Source organism: Solanum pennellii, chromosome 10, assembly GCF_001406875.1.
Source record: "Solanum pennellii chromosome 10, SPENNV200".
NCBI classification, from domain to species: Eukaryota; Viridiplantae; Streptophyta; class Magnoliopsida; order Solanales; family Solanaceae; genus Solanum; species Solanum pennellii.
In genome coordinates, this window is record NC_028646.1 from 59,154,856 (window position 1) to 59,182,523 (window position 27,668).

The following is a 27,668-nucleotide window of genomic DNA, read 5'->3' on the forward strand; positions in this document are numbered from 1 at the left end:
TATATATATATATATATATATATATATATATATCTTGGCTCAAGCTGTGATCTTGAATATAATTTCACTATGTATGTATTTATTCTATTCTTCCAATTATGACATTTATTGTGAGAAAAATCAGTTACATTTATAAAAACACTACAAAAATCAGATAGAAAATTTTCTATTAATATGTATTAATTTTTTTGAAGCTAAAGAATTTGGTATAATTCACTGTTAATTATCATAAGTAGCATTGAATATTTGTTGTTTAATGACATTAGCCATTTGTTGTTGGTATATGTTTTAGGGATAATGCATAAGTAGTCCCTCAACCTATCCTGAAATCTCAAAGACACACTTATATTATACTTAGGTCCTACTACCCCCTTAACTTATTATATTAATAATTTTCTACTCCTTTTTGGCCTACGTAACACTATCTTGTGGGCTCAACACTACTTGACTTTTTTTCTAATCTAGAGCCACGTAGGCCAAAAAGGGGTAGAAAATTACTTATAAAATAAGTTCAGGGGGGTAATAGGACCTTCGTATAGTATAAGTGTGTCTCTGGAATTTAGGAAATAGGTTGAGGGGGTACTTGTGCATTATTCCTATATTTTATTTAGTAAATGATAAGATATTATTTTGTAACACAACATTAATAGTGAATATGCTTGAAATTAACTTTTTATATAGTGTTTTATAGAATTAAATTCTAATTGTCAACTTTTAGAAATAATTATGCAATTATATCCGATGAATACAATGAACTCTTACCAAAAAATGTTTTGAAAGAAGGAACATGATTTTTTCTAGAAAGGCCACTAAATGAGAAAATTGTGAATCACTTGTGGCAATTTGTATTGAGAAGAAAAATATAGAAAGAGAGAACGGAAAAAGGATTAGAAGATGGAAACAAGATGATTGTTAATGATATTGATACAAATAATATGGGTGGAGATAATGAAGAATTATTTAAAAAACAAATGGTGTACCTAATATTGAGGAGTATAGAAATAATATTCACGAAGTTGAAGACAATATCCTCCTCCACTTGTATTTTCCATTCGATACGATATTGTCGTCAACTTCATGAATATTATTTCTATGTTCCTCAATATTAGTTACACCATTTATTTCTTTAATAATTTTTCATCATCTCCACCCATATTATTTGTATCAACATCATTAATAATCATCTTGTCTCAATCTTCTGATTCTTTTCTGCTCTCAATATCTATTTTTCTCCTCAATACAAATTGCCACAAGTGTTTCACAATTTTCTCGTTTAGTGACATTTGTATAAATACATGTTCCTTCTTTCAAAGCCTTTTTGCTAAGAGTTCATTGAATTCATCGCATACAACTGCATAATTATTTCAAGAAGTTGACAATTAGAATTTAATTGTATGAAATACTATATGAATACTTAATTTCAAGCATATTCTCTATAAAAGTTGTGTTACAAAGTAATAACTTATCAATTACTAAATAAATAGACATTAAAAACAACTAATTAATGTCACTAAACAACAAAATATTCATTGCTACTCATAATTAAAGTGAATTGTACAAAATTCTTTAGCTTTAAAGAATTTAATTATAAATTTAAAGCAATTTTTTTAGTTGATTTCATAGTGTATTTATAAATGTAACTGACTTTTCTAACAATAGATGTTATAAGTGGTATAATAGAATAAATACTTACATAGTGAAATTATATGTAAGATCACATCTTGAGGCAAGAGTTTAAAATAATCCAAATTTGGTGAATGAGCACTGATTATAATCACATCAATTTTTTCTCTCCGTCGGAGAGCATTTCCATTGCTTCTGAAGATGTACGAACTACAGTTACCATGATGATTCGTTCATTTCTCATATATGAATTCCATCATAATTTTCAAGTTATATTGCACTCTTTTGGTTATGTAGTTGCACATATTAATCAACATACATTGTAATAGATCTCAATCTTAGATATGTTTACCTAAAACATATATTTACACTATTATTTTTGATAAATAATTGAATCTATCTATGAAGAGTATGAGAAGAAAAATAGTGGTGGTATTATCGTTATCTATAAGTTTGAAACTTATCTTTTTTTAAATATTATGAAAATTGCCCATTTTATAAAAAATTTAAACAAATAAATAAATTGATTGATCATTATAGTTAACCTAAGATAAACATAATATTTGAATAGTATTCATTAAAGTAGATTTAAATTTATTCCATTGAAATTACGGGGAAGAATAAAAGTATTTTAAAGATTTGTGCGCTGTCAAAAGCATATAATAATAGGCGTATATTGAAGAACTTTCTTAGAAGGAAGAAAAATAGTCCTTTTTATTAAAAGGAAAACTTTTAATGATAAATGAAAAATGTTAAAAGTACCTCTTCACTATCTGAAATAGAACAAAAATATTATTCGTTTGTGGGTTGGATAAAAAATACCCCACTTTTTTTTTGTTGGCTCACAAATACCCCTAACTTTAACTAATGCCATGCCATGTAAATTTTTTTTTGTCACGTGACCAATAAACATCAATATCTACCATGGAAAATCACGCAATTTAATACCCATTAGCCCGTACCATTTAAATCCACCCTAACCCTTACCCTAATTTACAAGTAAATATAAGACCATACTCTGAGTGTTCTGGTGGATCAAAGAGGCACTTAATGATGATGATCCGGTTACCTGCATCTGTATCATAATAAGATGCTGACTAACTGGCATCAGTACATTGAAATGTACACGTATGCGAGCTGAAATGTTAAAACAACTTAAGCTTGAAAAAGTTTTAGAAGGAATACTTATCTTGGCTCTTCTCTACTCAAGAATAACTTAACTCAATACTACTCCAAGAAATACTTAGATCATATGGTTTTAAAATAACTTATTCTCTGGTTTGTGGTAATTACTTAAAATTAACTTTAAAAGCTCTCTTGGAAATCATAGTTTCCTCCTTACTAAAACTAGACAAAGGCTCTGTTGGAAGTCTCATCTTCTTTTCTTGCTCCAAATGTGAAAACATTTGTAACTTTTAGAGAATACATAGTTCCCTTATAACTTTTGAGAAATGAACTCAACTCTTTACTCTTTTTTTATTTTGCAACTTGAGCCTTAAAAAAAGTTAAAACATTTGTTGAAGACACTTGAAAACTTTGAGAACTTACTTTGACTTGCTTCTTAACTTTTAGACTTGACTCCTAACTTCTTTGACTTTGATCTTAACTTTCCTTGAATTAGATTATGGATTCAAGGTTCATGATCTCATGTTTATGAAATTTCATGATGTTTAGATGTACCTTAAAGTGTTCGAATCAACTAAGAAACATAGGTACATCACTTAGGAATTAGTACGAAAAGGTGGGGGAAGAATGGGGAGAACTGACTTCCCTGGCGCTCTGAGAGGCGCGGGGCGCCAGCCCTCAAAGTTTAGGGAACTTTTTGTGGCGTTCTTGCTGGTACGACGCGGCAGAGGCCAAAGCTCAGAAGAACTTTTGTGGCGCTCTGGCAGGCGCGACGCCCAAGCTAAAAAAATCTTTGACCTTTCTCCTTCATTTTTCATCTCTAAACTCTCTAAACTTCCATGGTTCTTTTCCCAAACACTTAGTACATTAGTATCCTCAATACCCAATAGATTTAACTCAAAAAAACCCCCAAAATTACGAATCAAATCAACACTAGGCATTCAACAACTAAACCAACAAGAATTCGACAATGTTCTTCAAGAACTTCACATACTAACATGTAAACAACTCACCAATAATTGAATTGAAACAAGTTGTGTGTGTGCATGAATGAACCTAACACCAAATGATCTCACATACCTTTATAGGGATCACTCCTGATGAATTTTACTCGCAAAGCTTCGACATTTTCGACAAATTCGTGACTTTTGTCCCTTTCTTTATTCTTTTCTCTCCTCTCCAAGACCTAAGCATTTCTCTAACTTTTTCAAAGTGAACTAATTTAGTTTCTTTTACCCCAAGAATTCCCTAAAAATGAATCAGGAAATTATTTAGAGAAAATTCGATTATTTAGTCTTTGTTCTTTTAATTATTCATAAATGTTTTTATGTGTTTATAGAAGAAGCAAATTTTATTCTTTAGTCTTTGTTCTTGTCATAGGAATGTTATACACTCGATAGCCTTCCTCCATAANGGGGGGGGGGGGGAGTTGATAATCTTACATTGATATTTGTCTAGCTCCAATTTCATTAGATGTTCTTGAAGTGCCACAGTTCTTGAAACAACATCTTAGAAATATCGCTTCAATAATTCGAGATCTCCAGAAGAGAGCAAAAGTAGTCATCGTACATGAGTCCAAAAATCTTTAAGTGAATCTCAACAAAAGAGTAGCAATAGAAAATATGGGACAATGCTCCGTCTTAAAAATAATATTCCTAATTAAATCCAAAGAGCACTAGAAATTTCATTTTTAACTCCGAATACTCGCAATATTTTTGTTAGAGTGGAGACTTCAATTTTAAAGAAACTCTATCCTCCACAATTTCAGGTTCAACCCCACTACCCCCACATTGAGAATACATTAAATAACCTATTTTTTTCAATGAAAAATAATGTTGGTGGTGTGCTTTAAAATAATGGTCTATGTTGATGTTGTTAAAGCACACAATCAACATTATTTTTCATAGAAAAAATGGGTTACTTAATGAATTCTCAATGTTTGGGTAGTGGGATTGAACCTGAAATTGTGGACGATAGAGTTTCTCTTGAATTGAACTCTCCCCTCTGGCAAAACTATTGCTAGTATTAGGAGTGGAAAATGGAAACTCTGGTCCTCTTTAAATATGATTAGGAATATTATTTTGAATACGGGGCATTAACACTTGTGTAGGGACTAAAGGAAAATATATTCTGTTGAACAAAAGAGCTACCTTTTGAGGCTTAGGCTTTTGTTCTAGTGGTAAGAGCGTAGTGTCATGTACCGCCACTAGAACAGTAAAATTTTGCATCTGGAGTGGCGTAGAAGACTCCAAAATTATTGAGAGGTTTGCGGAGGATTCTAGAACTCCTTTGACAAATCAAGAATGTCTTGGAGTTTCCAAGAGTATGTAGAATTCTCTAGAAAGGGGACTAAAGAGTAAATATCTTTAGGGACTTGTAATGTAAATATTAATTGGAATTTAGTCCCTAGGAAGTAGTATAAATAGAGGTGCCCGTCATCTTGCAAGGCATCACTCAAGAGGTAAAGCATTCTTCAAAGTTGTAACACCCTAGAAGATTTTTCGAACTAAGACTCGAACGATTTATAGCACTGAGTGAGATTTTACCAAGGAATTAAATTTTCCTAAGTATTAAGGTCAAATCACTAGATAGAACCTTGAATTCCAAAAAGAATAAAATTAGAAATAGCAAAATCTGAAAATTTGCAAGTGAAGCTAAGTATGAGTTTTGGGTCAACTCAAATGACTATAACTCCCAGTACAGGATGAGTTAGGTGAGCTACAAGAAGTCATTGGAAAGATCTTATAATTATATTTCTAACGCCGCCAAGTTTGCTAAATTTCGAGTTTGAAGAGTGATATATGACCTCTTTATGTTAGGTTGGTTAGTTAAGGAAAGTTAGCCGAAAGTAGTGAGGGGTATTTTGGTCCTTTCCTTACTCAATCAGATTTGACTCATTTTTGTTATATATTATGATCATAATCCTTTTAGGTTCAGTTCATAATCCAAAAATACGCTTAGGATTTTAGCTGAGAGTTCAAGAAGAGTCAAGAAGAGAAAAGAAGAGAAAAGAGGACAAGATCAAGCGTTCATCAACATTCTTGCGTGTTGTTGCGGAATTTCGCCATGGGTCGAATTTCTAAGAGTATGTAAGCTTCCATAGTGTTTGTTTTGTTCAGCCACACGCGAAACATGTTATTTTCAGTGTAATTTCATTCTCAAAAAGTTGAAGGATTCAAGTTCTTGTTAGGTGTTCTTGAGGTTCATTGTAGAACTTGTCTTGTTGGCATTTTGATAACTTCATGAGATTAAAGTGATTCATTTGAGTGTTTTTTTTGTTTAATTAGGTTGGGTAATTGAATCTAAGGAATACTTGAGAAAATAAATTGATTAAAAGCGATTTAGGGTCAGAAAACGAGAGGCAAAATTTGTCAAAACATTTCCTGAAGAGGGGCTGGCGTGGCGCGACCCAGATGCACCCAGAGAGCTGGGGTGGAGCACCTGCAATGTGCCTTCAATGTACTCTCTTATGCTAGGGGATGGTGCCCCGTGCCCGGAACGTGCCAGGTCGTATGCCCCCACTCCTTTTGCGTAGGTAGTCCCGTTTGAGCTCATTTAGAGTGTATCTTCACTCTTTTTGATTCTAAACACTTTAAAATACTTATAAAACACTTATAAATCATCCATAACTTGAATCATAACCTTTAAAAAATAATTTAAATTTAAGGTAAAGTCAAGATTAAGTTTTGAGAGTTCTTCGGAACTTTTTGAGAGACTTCTTTCGAGTCCTTTTTGAGAAGTCTTCTGCAACTTCTAGTAACTTGTTTAAAGACTCAAGTAAGTGGGCATGAAGTGAGGATAATGTATTAGTAAGTCTACAATATCATCTATATCCTCCATGTGATGAACAAAAACTCTTGAATTCATAATTCACATTCAAGAGAGAGAGAGAGTTAAGAGTAGAGTTCAAGAAAGTCTCTAAGTTAAATTGTGAATTCTTTGAGATCCATCGTTGATTTGAAGTATGTTTTGAGGATGAAAAGAAGAGGATGAGAGAGTCATATACATGAGTTCCATCTAGTTACTTTGGACTTTGAGTTGAGTTGTTCATGCCCATAACTTCCGCATGAATTCCATAAATCGAGTATCATTGAGAGGAGTAGTATCTCCAAGTTTTAAGTCTCGAGTGTTGAGTTCCTTATTCCTATCTTGAGTTAAGAAGTACCTCTTAGTTCTCGAGTTGAGTAGTTCATGCTCATAATTCTGCATGAATCCTCCAAGTTAAAAAACATGAAATCATCCACATGAGATCCTAAACCTTGAATCTATACTTCAATTCAAGGAAGGTTAAGAGTCAAGTCCAAGTATATTTTATAAAGTTTTCTAAAGTCTTTCAAAAAAGTTTTCACTTTGTTTTAAAGACTTAAAGTTCAAGTCAAGAAAGAGTGAAGAGTTGAGTTAAATTCTCAAAAGCTAAAAGGGAACTAAATATTCCCTAAGAGTTAAACTTTCAAATTATGTAAAGAGCAAGAGTTGAGTTCATTTCTCAAAATCTATAAGGGAACTAAGTATTTCCTAAGAGTTTATAAGTGTTTTCACATTTAAATTTAAAGGGAAATAAGAAGTTCCAAAAGAGTTTTGACCTAAAGAGGGAAACATTGATTCCAAGAGGAGCTTCTTAAAGCTAAAGGGTTCAACAAATTATCTCAATCTAAAGAAAAGAAAGTTTCAATTGAAGAATGAGCTAAAGTACGTTTTGGGAGTAGTATTGAGCACCGATATGGGGATGAAAGTTCATATTAACTCAACTCTCCATGTAAACCATGTAGCGACCATGGGAATTGACGGATCATACTTTTTAGATGATCACGTAAGGAGATCTAGTGGATTCACTAAGTTGTGTAATGTCCTATAACGATGGCAAGTTGTACGATGGTGCTCTTGAAATGTTAGGTAATACATTGTACTATAACTTACGCTCATAGTGATGGTTGTCGGTTATAGAAATTCCTACAGTGTTAGTAACATGGTTCCTCAAGGGGTTCTGCTTAGTATGAATTGGTGTGTGGGACTTCATTCATGCATTGCACAAATAGACTTTGAGAGGTAGCATGATATGTTTTTATGATATTATTATCTTTAGTTACGATCATGTTTTATAATTTTTTTTTATTTATATTGCACTGTTTTAAAATGCTTTATATTGAAATGAGTTTAGTTAAGTATCATGAGTTGAGTATCCTTAGTCGAGTATCATATCATTGATTTCAGTATTAAATCTCTGAGTTGAGTATCTTATTCTTGAGTATTCATTGGGTTTCAAGTTTGAGAAGAGGTAAGTATATTCCAACTTTTTATTCAAGTATCAAGCTTATGTTATACTTTAGAATTTCCCTTACATGCTCGTAAATTCCACGTACTGAGCCAATTGACCTGCATCTTCTCATGATGCAGACACAAGTATTTCGGTTCATCAACAGGAGCTTCTTTGATACATCCCAGAGTTAAAGTTAGCTAAGGTGAGCATCCTTGCTTCCGGAGGATTTCATTTACTTTTCAGCTTAGTTAGGAGGTCGTGGATCTTGTCCCGACTTCCATCTTTGTCAGTTCGAGGCTTCATAGATAGTCAGTTTAGTTAAAGAGTATCTATTTTGCATTTATTTTAGTAAATGTTTAAAGACTAATGTTGTTTATTTTATGGCTAGTTGAATAAATTATTTTATTCAACTTGTTCCTTTGAGTTTATCTAATCTTGTTTCATTTTTCAAGCTTTTTATTCTTCAGCGAGTCTTCTTCTTATAGTCATCCAGGATGAGGGTTCTCTTGGGACATACATTGGTCTTCGAGTGCCGAACACGTCCAGGGTGTAGGCTCGGGTCATGACAAAAGTAATATACAAGCCTTCTTCAAAGCTCTTTTTCTTGTTATTTCTAAGTCTTTTCCAAGCATTCTCTTAGCGATCTATGTCTTAAAGGCTTCCGTGAGATTACAAGACCTTGAAAGATTAGTGAGTAAGTTTTCAAGGGTCGTACATAACTTTAGCAAATACTCTGAGTCCGTGACAACGTGGTATCAAAGCAAGGGTTTGCACTTAGGGAATGGCTACCGAGGGACACGTAAACGACACTAGCACCACCAACATCCGTTTGGATGGTTGAAAGAAGAACAGAAAGGGAAATAAGCATCAAAAGGGTAATGAGGAGGTTGTTCCCGATCCCACACCAAATGAGGTGCTAACATTTTATCCACGCTCGACCACCAAAGAAAAAGACGATGAAGTTGGCGAGGATTTCATCGATGTCTTTATTAGAGAAGAATGGGTCGCAAGGGTGGAGGTGGCGAGGAAGGCCGTGGAGATATTAGGACGGCGCATGAATGTGGTTGACGACAAGTTCAAGACCATTGAGGACTTCACCCTTGAGGAGACCGAGAACATCCGTAAGGAGTTGCAGGGTCGCCAGCGGTCCGACTCATGGATGAACTAAGCACAATCGAAACTCTGAAGCCCGAAGTTAAAAAACTCAAGAAAGGCACATAGATTAGAGGATCTATGTAACCCGACCTTGATAGGAAGGTCAGGGTCGAGGCTCCCAAGCCACCTATATTCAAAGGCGTCCGTGACTCTCATGAGGTGGAAAATTTTCTATGGCACTTGGAGAATTACTTGAAGTGCAGCCTGGTGAAGATTGACAAAAATAAGATCAACACAACCGTGTTGTACCTATACGTGATGACCATGATATGGTGGAGGCGCAAAGAAGCCGAGATTGGGAAGGGGATGTGCACCATCAACACGTGGGAGAAATTCCACGAGGAATTCAAGAAGGCCATCTTCCCTAACAACGTCATGTACGAGGTTAAGAACAAGTTCCGAGAATTGAAGCAAATGGGAAGCATTCGGGCGTACGTAAAGGAGTTCATAACTCTAACACTTCAAATTCCCAACCTCACAAATGAAGACAAGTTGTTCTACTTCATGGACGTACAGTAAAATTGGGCCAAGACGGAGTTGGAGCAGTGACAGGTCAAGACCATAGACGAAGCCATCAATATAGACCATTACTGGAAATGTTTGGTTCACAATGACTACAACACTCAAATATAGGAAACATTACTCATAGGCCTTACTCGACATTTAACACTTTGAGTCGTCATACTCAAAGTGAGTACAACTTGGAACTCAATGTATCTTAAAAAACAACACATTGAAAATTAATGTTTGATATAGGTAATGGAAATATGACGATTAATGACTACAATTTGAATGTGAATGCAGGAAATACAAACACATATTTAGGTAGCACAACAATGTCTTATATTGATGCAGAAAATGCGAGTAGTGATGCTCTTGGAACAATAAAAGCTAATTTTCAGCAACAGATTGTTGAACCAAATATGTCTTAGAGTGTTGGAATTTTAGGATGTTTAGATGTACCTTAGATTGTTGAAATCAACTAAGATAACATAGGTACATAACTTAGAAATTAATACAAAAAGGTGGGGGAAGAATGGGGAGAACTGACGTCTTTGGCACTCCGAGAGGCGCGGGGCGCCAACCCTCAAAATTTAGAAAATCTTTTGTGGCGCTCTAGCTGGCGCGACGCGCAGAGGCCAAAGTTCAGAAGAACTTTTGTAGCACCCCATCCCCTACCTAGAAAATCTCCGACCTTTATCCTTCATTTTTCATCTCTATACTCTCTAAACTTCCATGGTTCTTTTCCCAAACACTTAGGATATTAGTACCCTCAATACCCAATATATTTAACTCAAAAAACAACCCGGAATTATAAATCAAATTAACACTAGGCATTGAACAAATCAACCCACAAGAATTCGACAATATACTACAATAATTTCACCTACTAACATTTAAACAACTCACCAATCGCTGAATTGAAACAAGTTTGGTGTGTGGTGAATGGACCTCACATTAAATGATCTCACATACCTTTATAGGAATCACCCCCGACGAATTCCTCTTCAAAGCTTTGACGTTTTTGGAAAATTCTTGACTTTTGTCCAGTTCTTTCGTCTTTTCTTTCTTCTCAAAGCTCTAAGAGTAATTCTAACTTTTCCACACTAAACTAATTTCGAGAAAAGACTAGTTTGCCCTTCCTTCAATCCGAATTTGGACTTTTCGCAATCCAACAACTTGTTTTACGAAAGGTATAACTTACTCATACGATATCAAAATTGCGCAAACTCGGCGGAGTTGCAAAAATCATTCAAAGGGCTTTCCAACCATATCATGAACTACCTCTAACTCATCCTGAGCTAGATGTTATGGTTGATTGAAAATGATGAAAAACTCATTTTCTTAACTTATACAAATTTTCCAGATTTTTACTTTTCTTACCAAAAATGTATATTTTAGGTGTCACAGATTATTGTTAGCTATTTCACGTTGCGAGATGTTACAATATCTCCCTCTTGGGAACTTACATCCTAGAATGAGATCGCTTTCACTATGCTTAGGATAGCAACATCAAGTTCAACATTAATCAATCAAAAGCAAGTGATAACATGCTTACTCATACCTATATAATACTAAGAAAAGAATTAGTATCTTGATCTTGATCTTAATCAGATTCAAAGAGATATGGATATCTTTTCTTCATATACTCTGTAGTTTCGCAAGTAGCTTCCTCATCAAATTGGTTCCACCATAGGACATTGACTAATGCAACATTCTTTGTTCTCAACTTGCAAACTTGACGATCTAAAATCTGAACTGGAATCTCTTCAGAAGATAAGTTATCCTTATTCCCAACATTCTTAGTTGGTACAATAAATGAAGAGTTAACATGTACTTTTTCAAAAAAGAGATGTGAAATACCAAAAAAAATTACTGTTAAATCTTGTGGTAGCTCTAACTTATAAGCTACATTGTCAATCCTTTTGGCTATCGATAAGGTCCAATATACCGGGGACTAAGTTTTTTTATTCTTACGAACCTCATAACACCCTTCATGGGTGTCACATCCGGTTTATCCCCCAGACATAACCGGCGACGTCGTCCTTTGTAAGGACTAATACTAGCATCTTAGTTTTATGTCATTACATTCATAGGTTGAAAAGTGCGGAAAAATTTAAAACTTTCAGTATCCCTACTTGGAGGTTTACATAGACCTCTACATACACATAATATATTTTCATATCGAGTACACATAGACCCTTCATATAGGAAGGTTACATAGCCTTCTACTTTTATTGCACATACATATATAAGAACTACAAAAATAGTCTCAATGATTGTCTCATCTCATATCATCTAAACGGATATCACAATATGGGCATAGCCCTTACATCAATTCAACAAGACCATGTATAGGTCATATGAAAGTACAATATTCAAATAATAAGGAAAAAAATGCTAGAGTCAATAAGCTCATAACAAAATGCAAAGCTAAAAGATAGCATTGCCCTCGAATGTTGAGGACCTTTCCCACTTGGATGAAGGGAAGAATCCAAGACTTCTATGATGTCGCCTCCCAAAACTCCTCAACGACCGGCACCTAAAATGTTCGGGAAAAGGGAAGAAAATGGGGTTAGTACTCTATATGTACTAAGTATGAGATCTTATGCACATACACAAGCAAAACATGCTAAAAGGGACTTTTTATCAAAACATTGGCCAATTATCCCTTTAGGGAGCTAATGAAAAGTCAAGTAAGTCATATCAACCAACCAAACATGCTTACTATCTGATCAAGTAATACTTATCCCAACATATTTGAAACCATGATATACTAAACCCTAACATAAAGGTATAATATCATAAGAATGAATACGAGTCAAACATATCATAATAAGCAAGACAACTACCCACAAGTCCTTATCAAGTCAACAAGTGCATTGACCAAGTAAAGCCCCATAACTTCACTCAATCAAGTATACTTAACAAGAAAACATGACAAATGTCCAACTTTACATATCATGGCATTTAGTCTTGCATTTCATCACATATTATCATTACAGTGAAAGGCATATTCATAAATGAACTTATGAACATTAGTATCAACCATGTGTCATGGTCATCATATATACATCTTATATTATCATATCATAATGTATAAGAACCTCCTCTTAAGACTCCCCTCAATGCTAACTAGTGCAATGTCTAGGTAGAGTCCCATATCCATACCTAGACTAAGCTAGACCCCTTAGGTTATCCAAGTTAGGGTTCAAATCCTTTAATTCATTTCACCTTTTGGGAACAGATTTCCCTAACCGATGTAGACTACATGAGCTAGCGTGGAATCCGGTGTCATAAAACCCTACACCGAATGAAGGCGGACTACTTGCCATGGTAGTATCAAAGCGTGAAACATAGTAACTACGTAGATCCACTAGCTAGTATTCCTATGGGGACAACATAGTTCAAGAACTAGGAGATTTATCTGGGACCCTCTTTTTGCGCCGTGCATTATAGTCTCCAATCTCAAGAGTAATGTAGTGCTCCTACCTTCCCTATATGGGAAGGGACAATTCTCTTAGTTCACTCGGTGCTAAGCTAGAGTCCCTTTTTGAAATGTCTTTAAGGCTTTAATTATCAATCATAACTTAATTTAGGCCATAGGGTCTACCCCTTGTATAATCATCATCATCATCATTAGCTTCAGAAGAATTGTATGAGTATAAGTTCTTTCATCACAATTCAAATAAGTGAGGCTAACACTTTAGCATTTCATAACATATTAAGGCTCATTGATAGTTTCGACCATCTTTATATTACATACACCTTAATCAACGTCACAACATATTCAAGACATTTCAATTCAACATCAAACTCCAATGTAATATCATAGCTTAACAACAATTACTCACAATTGCAAGTAAAGATAGAGATTCTAAGACTTACCAAGTCTTCCTCATAGTCTATCATCAAGGTCTTACCATCAACCCATAACTTAACCCAACATGGGGAATAACATCATCACACAATGATAACCAATAAGATAACAAGGCCAATTGCATCTCTATAACACAATTCATCTTTAGATCACAACTTGAGACAAGGTACATGGATTAACATCACATTATAATTCACAACCCTAAATTACATCCCAAGAACTAGCATGATACGCCTATAAATCATTTTAATTCAATCATAATAACACCATAGAATAGTAATCTAATCAACAACAAACTCAATTGAATGATCACAATATAATATAGGTCAAGATCACTACCTAAGGTTAGGGATCGAGAATCATACCTTTAATTTAGACCAAACCATCAACAATTACCATAAAAAAGTTTAATTACATGTTAATCTACTCAATATAACCCTAAGAATTCATTAACAACTCAATCCATAACTTCAAATTCGTAATTGAATGAAACCCATAAGAGAACTCATTTTTTTGAAATCTATTTTGAAGGAAACCTTTGAGGAAAGGATCTCAAAGGTGAATAGAACCCACACTTAATGTTTCTCAAAAATTTGTTAAAGAATCCACCCTTTTTCATCCCCCCAATTCACCTCCAAGCGAAGCTTCTGTGGATTCTTCCAATTTGAGAGAGAAAGAAGAAAGAAGGAAGAGGGTTTACTTGAGAGTTGTGCTTTGATTAATGAGGGTTTAGGGTATTTATAATAGGACTTAATCAACTTAATAGTCTTTCTTTAATCCCCAAATAACCCCTAAACCACTTAATTAGTTAAATGAACTTGATATAAAAATGTGCAGGAATTTGCAGACCCCATCGACGAGACCTCGACCGGCGAACCGTTGGTCCACCGACGGTCCGTGCTGCACATTTGTAAGTTCGGTCAGAGACTGGTGCAGGCGAGGCTTTTCTCGAATTTTCCAAGTGTGGGACGACAGTGTCATCGACGCCCAGTCGATCCACACACGGACCGTAGCCTGCACCTCCGCACTCTGTCGATGATTCTAGAAATTATGCAGGTGACGGGACATTCTCCACCAGCGTAAGTGTGGGAATACGGTGGCATCGACGCCCCTTCGATCTACACACGGGCCATCGTCTGTCCTTTCGATGCACACTGCCAGGCAGTGCTGCATCAAACTTTAGGGGTCCTCCTCAAGGGCCCTTGGTTGGTCCTTGGGGAGTCATACCCGAACGTTTTAACCACGGAACAACTCAAACACCCATTAGTTACCTTTCCACCAACGTTCGCACAATTTCGACTCCTAAAACTTAGTCAAGTAGGATAAGGCACACTATTATCCATTTGAACCAACTTCCCAGACGTTTTGGTGCTTAAATGTCCTAAATGACCTATATCCATTAAAAATAGACTTAGAAACAATGTTTAGACTTTGTGAAACCTATGTTAGGCTTTATATTGAGTCTTGAATTTTCAAGGTGTTACATTATCCCCCCCCCCTTATGAACATTCGTCCCCGAATGACACTAAATTTCTTTTGAAGGGAGGAATTGACTCAAGACTAGCATCCCAACCAATCAATTCATCATAAGTCAAATATCAAAACTCATATTACCCCACGTAAGGCTCAAAACACTTTATTATGAGACATTTCCTTTTCACAACCCTTATGGGCTCAACATACATTACATTAGTTAATTAGCACAAAGTTCAACTTAACAACATGCTACCTATCATTTTATGAAGACTCTCTATATTACAATGCACAACATAACTCAAAACAAGCAAAAACCAAGATTTCAAGTTTTAAATAGCAATACTACAGTAACTTCACTGTAAGTTCTTTCAAAAAAATGTATAATGTGCAAAACATCACTTAAATATTAAGAAACTTCAATTTCTAGACATATTTATATTATTAAAAAGAATGAATAACCTTAATTCTCAAAAAGATGAGGGTAACGGGACTTCATGTCGTCCTCGACCTCCCATGTTGCACCCTCAACCAGATGATTTATCCATAACACCTTTACTGAAACGACTTCTTTATTCCTCAACTTCTTTACTTGCCTATCAAGAATTTGAACTGGAAACTTCCTCATATGAGAGGTTATCCTTGACACCAAGACCGTCAATAGGAAGAATGTACTCTGGATCACAGATACACTTTTTCAAAATAGACACATGGAAAACCGGATGAACTAAAGTCAATTCACTAGGAAGTTTCAATTCGTAGGCAACCTTACCAACCCTTTGCAAGATTTCATAGGGAACTACATGACGAGGACTCAATTTCCCTTTTTTTCCAAACCTAACCACTCCTTTCATTGATGAAATTTTTAAATACACCTTATTACCTTCTTCAAACTCCAAATCCTTTCTCCTATGATCGGCATAAGACTTTTGCTGACTATAAGCCGTTTGCAACCGGTTCCTTATGATATGGACCTTTTACAAAGTCTTATAAATCAACTCAGGACCAAGAAGCGATGTCTCACCCACTTCAAACCATCCAATAGGAGACCTACACCTCCTACCATACAAGGCTTCGTAGGGAGCCATGGAAATGGATGAATGAAAAATATTGTTGTAGGAAAACTCCACCAAAGGTAAGTGTCTATCCCAACTCCCTTTAAAATCAATGATGCACACTCTAAGCATATCTTCAAGGGTTTGTATTGTACGCTCCGCTTGACCATCCGTTTGGGGTTGAAAAGCGGTGCTCAACATCTCTGTAGTACCTAACCCTTTTTTGAACGACCTTGAAAATCTAGATGTGAATTGTGTGACCCGATCCAATATGATGGATAAGGGAATGCCATGGAGGCACATAATCTCATCTAGGAAGATTCTTGCATAATCCTCCGCCGAATATGAAGACTTGACGGGAATAAAGCAAGCGGACTTACTCAATCGATCCACAACCATCCATATGGAATCATAGGACTTTTGGGTCCGAGGTAAACCTACTACAAAGTCCATATTGATGTCTTCCTTCTTTCAGGTGGAATTTGGATCTCTTTTAGTAAGCCATCCGCCTTTAGGTGTTCGACCATTACTTGTTGGCAATTTGGACACTTAGCGACAAACTCCGCTATGTCCCTTTTTAGACCTTTCCACCAATATATTTCCCTTAGGTCGTAGCACATTTTTGTCGACTCTGGATGAATTGAGTAGCGGGAGTCATGTGCTTCTTCTAGGATTCGATCCCTCAACCCATCTACATCGGGAAAACATAATCTCTCTTGATACTTTAACACACCATCCCCCCTAAGGAGAATGATTCATTCAACTTGCCGAGAACCGATTCTTTTAAATCCATTAAGGCTAAATCAAGGTGTTGTTTGGACTTCAGCTCAGCCACCAAAGATGACTCGGAGTTATGATGAACTATGGCACCCCCATCCAGAGAACTCTCCAACTCACCCCCAACCTAGCCAACCTATGAACTTCCCTTGCTAGGTCCTTTTTGGTTTCGTCAAGATGGAGTACACTACCCATATTCATTCGACTTAGGGCATCCGCGACTACATTATCCTTGCGGAGGTAATAAAGGACATTCATATCATAATCTTTTAATAACTCAAGCCACCTTCTTTGTCGGCGATTCAAATCCTTTTGGGTAAACACATATTGGAGACTCTTATGATCGGTGAAAATATCAACATGAACCCCGTACAAGTAATGCCTCAAAATTTTCAAATCAAACACCACAGCCACTAATTCAACGTCATGAGTGGGGTTGTTTCTCTCATGTACCTTTAGTTTCCTAGAGGCATAAGTTATAACCTTCCCGTTTTGCATAAGCACACACCCCAAACCCACTCGGGATGCATCAGAATACACCACAAAACCCTTTGTACCCTCCAGTAAGGTTAACACCGGAGGGAAAGTAAGCCTAACATTCAAAAATTTGAAACTCTTCTCACATGCCTTTTACCACTCAAAATTTTTACTCTTTTGGGTCAAAGTAGTCAAAGGAGATGCAATGGCCGCGAACCCATCCACAAACCTCCGGTAGTAACCCGCTAAACTCAAGAAACTCCTAATGTCTGTCGGAGTCAATGGTCTTGGACAATTTTTCACCGCTTCCATTGTCCTTGGGTCTACCTCAACTCTCTCACTAGATATGATGTGCCCAAGAAAAGTCACCGACCTCAACAAAAACTCACACTTACTATATTTGGCGTACAATTGATGTTCTTTAAGGGTTTGCAGCACTACCCTCAAATGACCCATATGATCATCCTCATTTTTCGAATATACCAAGATATCATCAATAAACACAATGACGAATGAATCTAGGTAATTTCGAAACACCCTATTCATTAGTTCCATAAATGCCGTCGGAGCATTAGTGAGACCAAAAGACATTACCAAGAACTCATAGTGCCCATACCTAGTGAAAGGACATATTTCGGACATCCTCAGCTCTCACCCTTAGTTGGTGATACCCCGACCTCAAATCTATCTTTGAAAAGTAACTCGCCCCTTGGAGTTGATCAAACAAATCATTAATCCGAGTAAGAGGATACTTATTCTTGACAGTAACTTTGTTGAGTTGACAGTAGTCTATACACATTCTAAAAGATCCATCTTTCTTTTTGACAAATAACACCGGATCACCCAATGGATATATACTAGGCCTTATAAAACCCTTATCTAGTAAATTCTTGAGTTGGGACTTCAACTCTTTCAATTCGGTCAGAGCCATCCGATATGGAGGGATTGAAATGGGACTTGTTTCCGGTAGGAAATCAACACCAAAATCAATTTCCCGTTTGGGAGGAATGCCGGGAAGGTCATTGGGAAAAACCTCCAAAAATTCACTCACTACGGAGAACGACTAAATAGAAGGAATTTCAGAATCCAAATCTTTGACTCTTTCTATGTGATAAAGACAACCCTTCGAGATCATTTTACATGCTTTTAGACAAGATATAATGTGACCTCTAGGAATAGAATTCCAACCCTTCCACTCAACAACGGGTTCATTTGGGAAATTAAACCTCACAACTCTTGTCCTACAATCAATAGCAACAAAACTATCATGTAACTAATCCATACCCAAAATGATATCAAAATCAAGCATATCTAGTTCAACTAGATTTACAATTGAAACTTTATTAGACAATGAAATAGGACAATTTCGATACTCTTTTAGCAGTAACCGACTCTCCCACTAGAATAGACACTAAAAAGGCTCATGCAAAATATCGAGTAAAATTTCAAACCTTTTAGCTATTAGGGGTGTAACAAATGATAAAGTAGCACCGGGATCAAGTAAGGCATATACATCAAGAGAGAAAAATTTCAACATACCGGTCACCAAATTGGGAGAGGTTTCTTGCTCACCCTTAGAGCGGAGAGCATAGAATCGGTTCTTCTTTGGAGCATCACTAGAACCACTTGCTTGAGCTTGGCCACTACCCTTATCTTGGCTCTTCAAGTTTGGATAATCTCTCATCTTGTAACCACTCTTGCCACAACTAAAGCAATTATCCATCCCCTTAAGGCAATCACCATATTGCCTTTTACCACAGTTTCCACAAGTTGGATTCTCATTTGGTGAATTGAAACCTTTTTGCCCTCTTAAATTTAGGGTTAGACACCCTATCACCACTAGCTCTTGTGTAACATTTCGGAAAATCACATGTCTAGTGAAGAGCCTAATAGGTCTTTAAGAATGCGTATTGGGGATACATAGGTCTTCCAATGCCCAATATTGAGAAATATTGGACATAGTACAGAAAATTGGCTAAGGGGTATTAGCCAATTTCAATATATTGCCCAAATAAGCACAATATTGGGCATATTAGAAAATATTGGCTTAAAGGGTGTTCGCCAATTTTTTTTAAATGTGAATGAGCTTGTTTAAGATATGTACCTGCAATAAAGACCCTAATCTAAAAATATTCATTTTTAATTTCACACATAAAAGGTATGGGGCATCCAAGTGTCAAGCCTAGATACCATAGCACATGATCAATTAAAATGATCATGTAGATTAAGCAGTGCCCAAGGACATAATGAGGATTTTTGGGACAATAAGTAAACATTTCCAAATGAACCATAAATAATAGTTAGTTAGGAAAGTTCAACCAACCCATGTGCAAGCACATGTGCAAGACATGTGAATAAGCTGCCAAAGGAGGGCACCACCCTAACCGAATTCGGTTAGGGTAGTTAGGGGGAAATATATGCACAAGGGACAACTCCGTGTGGGTCTAACATCCCTAAAAATTCTAGACTCTAACCTAATGCCCTAAATAACTAAATAACCTAGGACTAACTGAATTGGACCCATTAGTGCACCCGACAACCTAAGACCAAAACCGGGTTGACACTAACTTAGTACTAGTTAAAAAGACAACCTTGTACCTAACGTAGGATGGTCCAAAATGTTAGTTATGGTCCTATAAACTAAGGGGTACTTTATTAAATCCCCTAGGTTACCTAATTAATTAATTAATTAAAAAGGGCTAAAACAAAAATTACAAAGGAAATTTTTAGATTTTGGTTAAGACAAGAAAGGGAGAACCTAGTACCTAACCTAGCATGGTCCACAGAGTTAGTTAAGGTCCTAACGACTTAGGTATAATTTAGTAAGTACCCTAGGCTAGTTAATTAATTATTTTATCAGCTTAATTAATTAATTTAAAGGTTCAAAACCGAAATTACTAAGAAGTTTCAAGATTTCAGTTGAGACAAGAAAAAGACGACCTAGTATTTAACCTTGGATGGTCCAAAGGATTAGTTATGGTTATAACGACTTAAGGGTACTTTAGTAATTAACCTAGGTTACTTAATTAATTAAATTATCCTTTTAATTAATTAAATTAAAGGGGTCAAACTGAAATTCTTACGCTAACCTAGTATAGTGCAAGAAACATCCTAGTACTTAACCTAGGATGGTCCTAAAGGGTTGATTATAGTTCCAATGACTTAGGGGTACTTTAGTACTTACTCTAGGTCCCTAAATTAATTAAATTAAGGATTTAATTAATTAATATAAAGTCAAAATGTTGACCTACACAATAGTCAACACCAAAATTTCATATTTTCGGTCAAGTCAACATTCTCCTATGTTTAGTCAACTTAGGAGGTTTTTATTTTTGTAATTAGTTAATTATTTTATTTAATTAACTTATTAAACCCTAAGTTGAATAAGTCAAGGTCAGTTCCTTAACCTAAAAAATACGTTCAAACTCAAACAAATACATACTAAAACCAGAAAACAAGCGTGAGAAAAACAGTGAACAAAACGCAAGAAAAAAACAAAAAAATTCTTAAAAGATTTTAAAGGTTTCTTCAAGGTTAGTTCAAGGTGTTCTTCTTAGATTAAGTTCTGCTTAAGGTATGGGTTTTCTCTCATGAAATTCTTTCTCCAAGAGTCTTTTCAAACGTTTCAAACTTACGAATTTTTAAACTAGGGTTGTTTCCCAATGGTATTGTTGAACGTCCATCTCCCTAGTTATCCTTGTTTTCGATTCTCTAAGTATATTGATGTAATCTTGAACATGTTGTTGGTATGTGGTTCGAACTGATTTTATAAGTTCTTGATTTATTAATGAATAATAAGGTCTATAGATTGGATTCGGATTATTGAGTAATTAGTTACACAGATTAAGGAATGACATAATGTTTAGTTTTGTGTTCGAGAAAGATGAAGTTGTTATGACTTGTTTATGAAGTTGAGTCTACTGTTATATGCTGTTCATTGAATGATAATTATAAGTTAATTGAATGTAAAAAGGTTGGCTTCCAACAAATGAAGTTTAAATGACCACCATATGTGAAAGTTTGGTTTATGCAACAAATTTGCTAGCAAAACTATGTCCAAAATATTATCTCCAGAAATGTGTGAAGTTATACTAACAAAGTGATACCAATCTCTACATCAATGAACTAATAACATAGGGTATGGCAAGCAATGGGACAAGTCCCAACATACCATATCCAGACGAACTTGTAAACGTAATAGCATTGAATAAGTAGTTATAACTTTCATAAAGAATCAAAGCTAGTTCATGAATCTATAATACCAAAATAACTTCATAGCTTGGCCAAACCAAGCTTTGAATTGTTCTTTTAAGTTAATCAAAGGTTAAAAGTTCAAGTGTAGTGAAACTTTGGCTTATGCCAATAAATTTGTCTACAACATTATTTTCAAAATATGTAATAGAATTGGCTAATGATTCCATGAAATTATACTTGAATGAATTGCCTGCCTTATGCCAATAAAATGGCTAACAAAACATCATCTAAGAGTGATGAATGAAATTGGCTATAATGTTATCTTTAAATAATTAAAGGATCATCTGATGGCTAAGGTATACCAAACTAAACATGAATGAGTGTAACTTTGGCTTGTGCCAATAAATTGGCTATGAAGTCAGTTTTCAAATTTTCTAGGCAAATACTAATTTTTTGCAAATCATATATATCCAAAGTATTGAAATGACAATATAAGAACATCTAAGGTAATTCAACGAATCCATATCCAAAGGCATGCCAATCATTAGGACAAGTCCCAACATGCCCTAATCAAATGAACTATTAACATTTGTAATTCATTGAGTGAAGTTCTCATCGTCCATAAACGATGATATGAAGCTATCAAACGAAAGTAAGCAATTAACGTGAGTAATAACATAACTAAAGATGTCTAAGTTAAGAAAGTGACCAGAATGAGGTGTTTAAAGAAGTGAGACAAGCCTCACCTACACCTAAGCTACTATGTTTAAAATACTCACGAATGAAGGTGTTAGAATGTGTGAGACAAGTCTCATTAACACCAAATATTTTATGTAAGGAAAGTTAACATTTCATCAATGTAAAGAAAAGGATGACAAGTCATCAATAGTGTAAATAAATGTTACCAAAACGTACTCACCTATGAGAGTGTAAAGCTAAAGAAGAGACCAGTCTCTATGTACACTCTTATGAAAGTATTGTGACTGATGTATACTTAATACTAATAATGACATGAGAAATCATCTATTGCGCTATGATGTCCTCATACTAGAAGCCAACTTCCATGACGTATGAGTTGAATATAATGGAACTTTATACTGAGCACCGATAGGCTAGCTATGAGCGGTGATGCCTTTTTTCAGGAAGGGCGGAGGTTCACGTAACTCTCATGAGATGAGACTGTCCAGCATGCCGGGTATGGGTCTCCTTATATCTCCTAGTCTTCGAACCTATACTGCCAATATAAAGATCTGGCGGGGTTCAGTTCCCATGTACACTAGCATGTTTTGGGTCACTTTGGCCGGTGATTCCACCTCTTTTCAGTGTGGGGTAGACACTGGATTTCATGATGCTCACATGATCTATGTCGTTTAAGGTTGGAGTTCCTCAATATATGAAAGATAATGAAATGAACGATACCGAAGGTGTTTGTACAAGACAATCAGGAGGTGAAATCAGATTCAAGTAATGACATTAGGTCATTCTTGGTCATTGCACCTCATGATCCCGATGAGAGTCTTAAGCTTCATCCTAGGTATAGATGGTGTTTACATCAGCCTACGAATGAATGAAATGAATAATATGAAGTACGAATGAACGAATGAAGTAGACTCTGTGTTTGCTTAAGAAGGCCCTCGGGTTGAGGTCCCATATGTTGGGCCCTGACTTGAGATGTCTTATGCTACATCAACGATTCCAAAGTCTCATGTATATGAAATGTATAATATATAAAATATTAAAGTAATGAAATCAATGGCATGATCAATAGAGAATTGCTTATAAAAGGTAATGAATATATAGTGTAAAGAATGACTCACCATAAGGCAGGGAAATTATTCCTTAGTCATTTGATTACTTACATCGATTCATTATGGGTATGGGACTACAATGAATCATTGCACTTGTGAGTAAAACATAGGACCTAAGGAGTTATTGAACTACACAACAACAAGAAGAAAAAGACTGAAAAATAATCTAAGTGTACAAAGAGGAGCTTTCGTCCTAAGAGGATTAAAATAATCTAAGTGTACAAAGAGGAGCTTTCGCCCGAGTTGTTCTAAAATTATGTGGATGATATGAATGTTTTGTAATCATATGGAAAATGAGTTGTGTGCTTTTAATGCATTAAAATACATCATATTCATACCACAATTCACATCTAACGATTTAGGAAAGTCTAGTCACTAGGCTTTTCAGAAATAGCATGTTGTTTAGGAAGAACTTTCTTTGATCATGCATAGCCTTATGTATATGTGTGCATACACCCATACTTAGTACAAGTGGTGTACTCACCCCTACTATTTACTATTTATAGGTGCATGTCAGAGGAAAGGTTGACGACACTTGCAGCGGTATGGACTTCAGCGTTTCGCCAAACCATTTGGTAGGTCCTCATGATTTCAAGGATGCTACAAATTTATTCTATCGTTAGTTTTAGACATAACTAGTGGATGTTGTCCCTCGTGTTTCTTTTGCACCTTCATTTCGAAGCTTTTTAATAAGGCCATGTTTGTCAAACTATTTATGATATATTGATCTTCAGTTTCGAATTGATTCTTTATGTTAGATGGTTGTTTAATAATTATATGAAGTCTATGTATACTTCATAAATAAAAAAACTTTTAAATTTTCCGTAAATTTAACTAGATGAATGTGATGATGCAAGATGAGGCTTGTCTGCGACCTCTGAGAGGTCAACGACACAGGTTGCGATCCGGATTCCAGAATCCAGATCGTGACATCTTTGGAGTTTAAAAGGGACTTGATTTAAAACCTGCTTTTCTTAAATTTAGGTTTGTCTTGTATCTCAAGCTTATTCTTTGAAGAACCTCCATCAAATGATCTTGCCCTCTTAGCATCTCTACGTTTTAGCTTAGCTTTTGCCTCCTCACCCCTTCTTGCATAAACCATAAGATGGAAAATGTTCATGTTGTCATGTAGCATGGCTGATTGGCACTCCCTCTTGTAAGTCCTCCGATACCCCTGTCACAATATGGCTCATTTGGTCTCTAGGATCGGAGACTAAAGAGGGAGCACATTGGGACAACTTAATGAATTACAAAGAGTACTCATGGACACTCCTCCCTCCATGACAAAGATTTATGAATTCTGTCACTTTCTCCTCCCTCATCTCTCTAGGGAAGAACCGATATAGAAAATCCGCCTTAAAGATCTCCCAAGTCACCGGACCAACCCTCAACGACCTAATGTCCCTTCATTGCACATACCAAGTTTGAGCCACATCCTTGAGTTGATATGAGGCCAACTCGGCCTTCTCACTTGAAGACACCCCCATAGCATATAGTACCTTGTAGACCTCATCGAGGAATTCTTAGGGGTCTTCATCAACCTTAGACCCATAGAAAATAGGAGGGTTCATCCGAGTGAAGTCCCTTAAACGAGAAGTCATAGTAGTGACTTGTTGATGAGGACGGGGAGCAACATCCATATTATCTTGAGCCGTCATAGCTTGGGCTTGAACCGTCACGACTTGTGCTTGAGTAGTCATGGCTTGAGCCATTTGAGCAAGAATAGCCCTCATCTCCGCCTACGTCATAGGTGGGGGATTAACCGAGGCTTGATCAACATTAGAATTTTCCTCAAGTGGAGGGGCTTGGTCATCATGGGGAGGAGCTCCCGCATTAGCAACTTCCTCCTCAAGTCTTCAAGCCGCAGTCTTTCGAGCGTTCATGCTTCCTATAAGCACAACAATAGGATAAGATGCAAAAGGACACCATGAGTATAATCTATAAAACGATATAAGATTTTCAAGAAAGAGAGTGATTCCTAAGCATCATATAGATTCCTACTCATAAGTGTGGCGCGCTTCACAATTATGAATACAAACCTACATAGATGTAGTAGATAAAGAGACATAACTTAACGATATTCAACCTCATGCTCTGTACCAAGTTTGTCACATCTGGTTTTACCCCTCAGACGTAACCGGCGTCGTCGTCCTTTTTAAGGACTAAGACTAGCCTCTTAGTTTCATGTCATTACATTCATAGGTGGAAAAGTTTGGAAAAATTTAAAACTTTGATTATCCCTACTTCGAGGTTTACATGGACCTGTACATACACATAATGTATATTCTCATCTCAAACCATCTAAACGAATATCACAATATGGGCATAGCCCTTACATCAATTTAACAAGACCATGTATAGGTCATACGAAAGTACAATATTCAAATAACACGCAAAGAAATGATAGAGTCAATAAGCTCATAACAAAATCCAAAGCTAGAAGATAGCATTTCCTTTGAAAGTTGAGGACCTAACCCACTTGGATGAAGGGAAGAATCCAAGCCTTCCATGATGTCGCCTCCTAAAACTCCTCAACGACCGGAACCTAAAATGTTTGGGAAAAAAATAAGAAAATGGGGTTTGTACTCCACATGTACTAAGTATGAGATCTTATGCATATACACAAGTAAAATATGCTAAAAGGGACTTTTTATCAAAACAATGCCCAATTATCCCTTTAGGGACCTAATGCAAAGTCAAGTAAGTCATATCAACCATCCAAAGATGCTTACTATTCTCAACAAGTAACACTTATCCCGACATACTTGAAACCATGATTTACTACAACCCTAACATCAAGGAATAATATCACAAGAATGAATACAAGTCAAACATATCATAATAAGCAAGTCAACTACCCACAAGTCCTTATCAAGTCAATAAGTGCAATGACCAAGCAAATCCCCATAACTTCACTCAATCAAGTATCCTTAACAAGAAAACATGACCAATGTCCAACTTTACATATCATGGCATTTAGGCTTGCATTTCATCGCATATTATCATTATAATCCAAGGCATATTCATAAATGAACTAATCAACCTATAGTATAAACAATGTGACATGGTCATCATATATACATCATATATTATCATATCATAATGTATAAGAACCTCCTCCTAAGACTCCCCCACAAGGCTAACTATTGCATTGTATAGGTAGAGTCCTATATCCCTACCTAGACTAAGCTAGACCCCTTAGGTTATCCAAGTTAGCGTTCAAATCCTTTAATTCATTTTACCTTTTGGGAACATCTTGCCCTAACCGACATAGACCACAAGAGCTAGTGTGGATTCGGTGTTATAAAACCCTACACTGAAAGAAGGTGGACTACTTGCCAAGGTAGTACCAAAACATGAAACATAGCAACGACGTTGATCCACTAGCTAGTATTCCTATGGAGGCAACATAGTTCAAGAACTAGGAGATTTAGTTGGGACACTTCTCTATCTAGTTCACTCGGTGCTAAGCTAGAGTCCCTTTTTGAAATGTCTTTAAGCCTTTAATTATCAATAATAACTTAATTTAGGCCATAGAGTCTACCCCTTGTATAATCATCATCACCATTAGCTCAAGAAGAATTGTATGAGTATAAGTCCTTTCATCACAATTCATATAACTGAGGTTAACAATTTAGCATTTCATAACATACTAAGTCTCATTGATAGTTTTCACAATCTTTATAGCACATACACCTTAATCAACCTCACAACATAGTCAAGACCTTTCAATTAAACATCACACCATCCTATAATCCTAGTATAAGGCAATACTCCAATGTGATATCATAACTTAACAACAATTAATCATAAGTGCAAGTAAAGATACAGATTCTAAGACTTAGCATGTCTTCCTCATAGTCTATCATCAAAGTCTTACCATCAACCTATAACTCAACCCAACTTGGGGAGTAACATCATCAAACAATGATAACCAATAAGATAACAAGGCCAGTTGCATCTCTATAACAAAATTCATCTTTAGATCATAACTTGAGAGAAGGTACATTGACTAAATTCACATTATAATTCACAACCCTAAATAAAATCTCAAAAACTAGAATGATAGGCCTATAACTCATTTTAATTTAATCATAATAACACAATAGGATAGTAATCTAATCAACAACAAAATCAATTGAATGATCACAATATAATATAGGTCAAGATCACTACCTAGGGTTTGGGATAGAGAATCATACTCTTCAATTTAGATGAAACCATCAACAATTACCATAAACAAGTTGTATTACATGTTAATCTACTCAATATAACCCGAAGAATTCATTAACAACTCAATTCATAAATTCAATTTCGTAATTGAATGAAACTCATAAGAAAAC

At 35.8% G+C, this 27,668-nt stretch overlaps 1 long non-coding RNA gene across 1 annotated transcript in view; it reads left to right on the forward strand.

The window, feature by feature from the left end:
* LOC107001846 overlaps window positions 1-27,668 on the forward strand; it is a 47,954-nt gene that overhangs the window by 13,132 nt on the left and 7,154 nt on the right. The window contains exons 3-4 of the long non-coding RNA XR_001454477.2: window positions 8,143-8,207; window positions 23,832-23,900. This is a non-coding gene — a long non-coding RNA (uncharacterized LOC107001846). The remainder of the gene's footprint in view (window positions 1-8,142; window positions 8,208-23,831; window positions 23,901-27,668) is intronic.